A 6,985-nucleotide genomic window follows, 5' to 3' on the forward strand; every position below is an offset into this window, starting at 1 on the left:
CTTCATCTCTATTTTATCTGTGATGTCTATAGTGGGGGGTTGTAACCATTCTTTACTGCTGACCAAACTCCATAACCCTGAGACTTCAGGTAAGCCTCCATCCTGATTTTCCAGAAGTTGTAATTCAACCCATCAAAGAAAGGAATCTTTCCATGCATACGATTACCGTCATTGGATGCCATCTATATCTTCTCAGTATTCAGACCTGAAACTGTTAAGCTTCCTCCTTAGGGAACCTTGCTCTGATACCACTTGATGTTCCCAGGTTGACATTGAGAGGGGGGTGAATCAGTGGTTCCAAAAATTTCTTCAATTGCAACCCAACAAGAACTTCCAATTTTCAAGTTCTAGATTGGCCGGGGCAATCCCGTAATTACCAATCATGCAAACAACGACACGTCCACCTCACACCACAATGTGGTTGAGTCTACCAGACAATGTCCCACCACTCTGCACAACACGCACTTCAAATATATGTAGAAAAATAAATGCGAGACAATAACACCAGATATACGTGGTTCAGCCAGAATGCCTACTCCACGGAGGAATACCCATATAGGGTTTCGTATTTCCCCAATACTCAACTTTTTAACAGCTACAACGGTCCAGGAACTTATCCCTGCTTCAATCTGAGATGGAACTCAGACAAGGGCAACAACCCCACACCTTAGACAAGCCCCAACTTACTAGGTTCACAATTTTAAATCAATAAAATAAAATCCCAACCCAATACACCATTGATCTAGAGTTTCTCAACAATAAACACTCTAGAATACAAAAATTAGGGATTTCAGATACGGGTTACCTCAGCCTGTGTAAACCCCTTTGATGATTGCTTGCTTGACATATAGAAGAACATGTTCAAACCATCAACATAGCAGCCTTTTGGATCTATCTCAATGTTGCTTCTCTTCCTCTCTCTCTTTCTCTTTCTCTTTCTCGGTTTTAGTAGTAATGGAGAGATACACTTTACTCTGTCGAGAGGATTCTTTATATCACAAAGACATCCATAGGGCTCTAATCTACTTCATATCTACTCGATCTCGGAGTCTTATTATATGTTGTTGTCCACCACATCTCAAGCTATCCACGCATAAGGAATTCTGTTTCTTACGGACTCACTTCACGAACAACAAGGTTGTAATCTGATCACACGTATACAACGTATTATCTCAAAGGATTTCATATTCAATAAGGAGTTGAACTCTTTGCTATCCACGTGCTTTAGTAAGAGAAACCAGATTTGCTTGAACTCCCATCTTCAATTAAAGCTTCAAGCTTTGTTGTCCACGTAGAGATGAGTTATTCTATTTGATTAGACTACTGAAGTTCTATATGATATACCCATGTGGACCCTTGCTTTTTAAATCCTTGCAAACTCACCAACCTTCTAGATGTAAAGCTCAATGCTGTTCACATGCTGATCAAGTGAGATTCAAATCCTAGTAGGAATAGGATTAATGGGATACTTTGAATTTGAGTCAACTTCCTCAAGGCGCTGATGTATTGTATCAATCCACAAGCTGTTATGCTTCAATGCTTGTTGATTTCACCATCTCATCATATTTGTGGCTGATGTAATGTTTGATACAAACAAATTGGTTCAATCCCGAATCCACATATCGAACCTAAACAAATTGAGTCAATTATCGAACCAGAACCATAACCACTACACTATTTCCAACAATGACAACACTTGGACCCAATTTCTCAACAACTTGCAGTCTTTCGTTGCAACCCATCAAGAATGATTTCTTCGGACGCCAATATTAGTTAGTTTTCTGTATCTTTTGGGCTCTTTTGGACAGTTGTTTGTTTTTAAGAGGCATCTCTTCTCTATAGACAGCGGATGTCTCAAACACTTTAAAGTTCCAAGTGTTCTATCGCCTTTGTCATACTCTTTGCTTTCTTTCTATCTGATTATGACATATTAGTTATTGTTTTAAGAGTTCTCCTTGTTCCAATTTGTGGATTAAGCATAACCGAAGTGTATCCTCATGTGTTTTTTTTTTTTTTTTGATAAGAAAGTGTTATCCTCATGTAGCTCAGTAAGTGAGTGCAAAACCGATTACAAGGCCTAAAGAGTTGGAAATCGATTCTCTAGAACCCATATTGTACCATATGGGTGACTACCAAGTTAAGGAGAGTGACGAATGGACCAAGATTTACTAAATCCCAAATACTCCAAAATAGCAAAAGGGGTCTACATCCATATGGGACTCACATGATCATAATAGGAGAGTGAGTGTCAATATAGACCACACTATTTATTATATGAGAAAGATACCTTTAAATCTACAGAGATAGCATTAGTTGTACAAGTCAACATCCAACATCTATCTTTTTTTTTTTTTTTTTCAAATATATCGTTCTTTACCCTTGTAATGGCAAAAGATGGAACAACTGATTCATTTTCAAAGCTGTACAATGAGATGACACATGCTTCCCTCGATCAATATTAAATTATCAACTGATTTTATTTATTCATCGATACTATAACAATAAAAACATGCAAAAGATAATTGCTAGAGAACAGATCATAAATAAGCATTCGACCCTTAGAATTTCCATTAACTCAGGTGGCTAAGGAACTTGGACGAGTTACTATAAAAAGGGTACATCTGACTCACCCGAGAACTCAAAAGTCTTAGTCACATCCCTGGGCACAAATCTCTGAATCTTCCCCGTCGAACTCATCAGGCTGACCCGCTAAGCAACCACAGCTGCTTCATTAACAGTCGGGTTGGTATACAAAACCGATTCTAAATATCCATCTCAGTCCTCATCCTTTCTCTAGCTTTCAGTCTCGCCTGTTCAATGGTTGGGAACCGATTCCACTCTCCTCTCTAGGCGCATGAGACCAACACATATATGTTGACTTTGACCTTTTATCCATTAGCTAGGGTTGACCAAGACATATGGATATATCAAGATCAAGGATAGACCAAAGGATGTGACCATAAGTGTTGTATACCAACACTCAGCCGGACGAATTCCGGGGCACAACCCCTTGTGCTTTCGTGAGCCTGAAATCATTGTTGTTGAAGAAGGAGATTAACACGAACTGCCGGTCTTCGATGACACACTATATGGTGCCGGGAAAAGGTGGTCTTCGTCACAGCCGAACTACAGAAGACGTCAACTGGGAAGATTCAGACATTTGTGCCAAGAGACATGGCCAAGGCTTTGGGTTCTTCTCGATTGAGTCGGATGTAGCCCTTTTATATGAGTGGAGTCCTAGCCACCCGAGTTTAGCACTGGTGAAGGAATAAATTTGATGAGTTGATAATTTAATTTGGGAAAGGGTTTTGCGTGCCGTCAATCATGCATAAAGCCATTGGATGAGGATCATGAGGGTCTACGTTTGGGTCTGTGTGCATGATCGTGCATGCACCATGCATAATGGCCTTGTACACAACTTTTTAATATTATTAAAAGGAAGAATGCATCGCACAGTTTCTATTATTCATGGCACACATGAATTTATCTAAGGATGTGATAGAGATAGAGATGAATCCAACAACTCCAATGTGATTTCCCATTCTGAAGCATGATAATTAATCAAAAAAGAAAACAAAAAAAAAAAAGTTTTTTTTTACTATTTTACCCTTTTATCTGATATTGATACTTGATTCGGATTAATTAGGTACCAATATTAGTCTCAGCCAATATCACTATCTTAAACCATGTCGATAACATGTTGTACCATATTTGGCAGCTTAGCAAACTAGGATGGCACTATCGATGATGAATACAGTGTACCATGATTTGGCCCAATTCCAATCCATGGATTCAGATCAATAGTGTGCTTCTTCTACCAAAAAATAAATAATAATAATAATAATAATTAATAAAATTAATTGATAATTGAATATTGGAGAAAAGAGCCTTGTCTGCTTGTGTCTCTACAACCAAATATAGGTGGTCATGAAAAAATTGAAGCCATGCCTCCTATCCAGATGACTTCACATGGCCTCCCATTGATCTACGGATTAACGCATTGACCGTGAAAGCAGAGAAGGTTTTCTTTCCTTTTAATATTGTCAAAAAGGAAGAATGTGCCCCACACGTGTTTATTTATAGCATTTTGGAATGAATAAAAATAGTCAAAAAAATTAATATTATCAAAAGGAAGAATGCACTACTCATGTGCATATTTGAAGGAAAAAAACAAAAAAGGGGAAAGAACTTTGTCATGCTAGTGCAAGAAATGGCTAGAGACCAGATGGCCAAAGGATAACGCTGCTCCTGATTGCAAGGGCCTTGAAGATGCTGGCACGCACCTTCACATTGGTCTCGTGCACTAGTGTTTCCTGTGCCAGTTGGACAGAGTTTTTTCACCTAATATATATAGGGCAAGAAAACACTACCGTGCATAGACATAATTATACACCAGCAGGCGTGACCAATGGAATGACGTGCATGAGAATCTTTAGCGATAGACAATACGATCTTTTGCACCCGTCAAGTCTAGGCATAGAGATAGACTAAGGAGTAGCATTCTTTCTTCTATATATATGGGAGAAAGAACGCTCCATAGACCAAACCAATCAAATTGATTACAATTCGTATAACAAACAAAAAAACCAACTACAGTCGATACCGAATAAAACTTGGTTTCGATTTGGGAACTTGAAACCGATTAATAATTGGTTAATTTCTGTTTTTGTCAACTATAATATGAACTAAATTAAAGTATTTAAACCAAAACCGAATCGATCAATTTCGGAAGTCATTTTGAATACTGAGCAGTTCTATATTGTGAAAAGAGATCTATTGGTTCAACTTGCTCATAATTGGATTGGCCAGCTCAATTTCAATGCCTTCACATGTCAAATGCCTTCTTAGGATATCTACGCGATGCAGATCATCATAGCTTTCTTGTCTTTTTGCAAGATATAGTTTGTAACAGGGGACTGACGACGTCTATAGCGGAGTTGCCACTGCAGGTTCCACGGGTGGAAATTTTGGAAAACGGATCCGCTGTGTTTACTATCATCTGGTCGTATGAGTGAGTAGGGGTGTCAATTCGTGGCCCGACCCGATAGAACCGACTGAAATCGATCGTTTAAAGCCCGGCCCGACCCGGCCCATTTATTAAACTCATCGGGCTTGAGCTCGGCCCGTTTATAAATGGTCGGTCTCAGTCCTGATACTTGGACCATCGGGCACCCGATCGAGACCGACCAATTAATACCCGATTGAGACCGGTCTATTTTGCACCGGCCTGGCCAGGCCCGGTTGTAAGATACCTATTTTACCCCCATATGAAAGAGTTAAAAAGAAAAAATAAACAAAGAAACCAAAAACCCTAGTCCTTCGGTCTTCAACCTTTCTCTTCGTTTAACACTGCCGCGGCCGCCGCTGTGGTCTTCATTGTCGTCGATTCGCCACTCGCCAAGCCCAAGTTGGTCTTCAACCTTCCTCTTCGAGTCTTCGTTTGACACTGCGGCAACTGCGTCGCGAGTCGCGACCACCGCTGTGGTTCTTCATTCTCCGGTGTCGTTGATTCTCCAGTCGCCGAGCCCAAGTTGGTCTTCAACCTTCCTCTTCGAGTCTTCGTTTGACACTGCGGCGACTGCGCCGCGACAACCGCTGTGGTTCTTCATTCTCCGGTGTCGTTGATTCGCCAGTCGCCGAGCCCAAGTTGGTCTTCAACCTTCCTCTTCGAGTCTTCGTTTGACACTACGGCGATTGCGCTGCGACCGCCGCTGTGGTTCTCCATTCTCCGTTGTCGCCGATTCGCCGGTCGCCAAGCCCATTGAGCTTAGTTCTTCATTTCTTTGATGTCGCAATATATGGTGTTGGCCGTCTATTACTTCCATTTCCTTCATTCAAACGCATCTGGATTGGAGCTAGATTAATTTCGGTAAGTTTCTACTTCTCTTACAAGGTTCAGAGAATTTATTTTTTCTCTCGTGTTGCATGTGCCTCCTTTGGTTAAAAGAACCAAGTTGCTGGTGTGTCCGATCCTGTAATATTAGAAGGGTTCCGGTGACGATCGGACTGAACTGTAGTTGAGACTTCCTAGGTCAACTGCGTATGATGTTTTATTTGTACTTGTTTACTATCAATTTTTATGTGCAGCATTCATCTCTGTGTCTGTGTAGCTTTGTTTCTCTGTGTCTGTACGATTTTTTTTTTCTTTAAACGATTCTGTGTTCATTCTTTGAGCTACTTCTCTCTTGCTTTAGAGATCTTTCATTCTTTTGTGTTTTTTTTTTTAATCAAGAACGAGCACAAGTTTGGACTCTACCTCTTTGTTTTTGTGCTTGAAGTTACATGGTATTTCTCTTGATTCCGGATCATTTGTGAGCTTCTTGTTTTGAGCTTCATGTAAATATAACTTTGAATCAGTCAAGCAGTCGCTATGGCTGATTTGTGTGTATTGCTTATCCTTCCTCTGCTTTCTCGAGTAACTGTTTTTTATTTAGGGAGACATTTCTTTGGATCTCTCTCCTCTTTCGCTCTGAGATTTTTCTCTGTCAATGAGACTTTTTTCTCCCTTTCTGATGTTTTTTGTTCTCCTCACTGCATATGGATTGTTTTATGTGGAACCTACTCTTTCTCTCTCTGATTTTCACTGTTTCTATACATTTTCTCTGCTCAAGGTGTTTTTACTTTCTCGCAGGTAGTGGTACATCCTTCTTGGAGGAGAGTGATGTTTATCAATGCTTTGGATTTTTTGTGATGTTTTTAAATATGTGACTTGGAAGAGAGTAGGTTCTTCTCTATTTTCTTGATAGAGAGGCTCTGAAATCTTAAAATCATTATCAGCAACAAACCTTATATGACTGTTTGTACTAGCCAAAGTCTATATTTAGTTATATTTAGTTGTGTAATATTTGCAATCTTCTTAAATGGTAAATGAAAGGTACTGGTTATGTATCCAACTCAGACAAGGATTTGTATGCTAGTAAATATGATTGTTAGTTCACTGAACATTGTCTAGTGTACCTCTTTCATGATTTTTTTTTTGGGGGGG

This window comes from Macadamia integrifolia, chromosome 5 (genome assembly GCF_013358625.1).
Source record: "Macadamia integrifolia cultivar HAES 741 chromosome 5, SCU_Mint_v3, whole genome shotgun sequence".
Classification (NCBI taxonomy): Eukaryota; Viridiplantae; Streptophyta; class Magnoliopsida; order Proteales; family Proteaceae; genus Macadamia; species Macadamia integrifolia.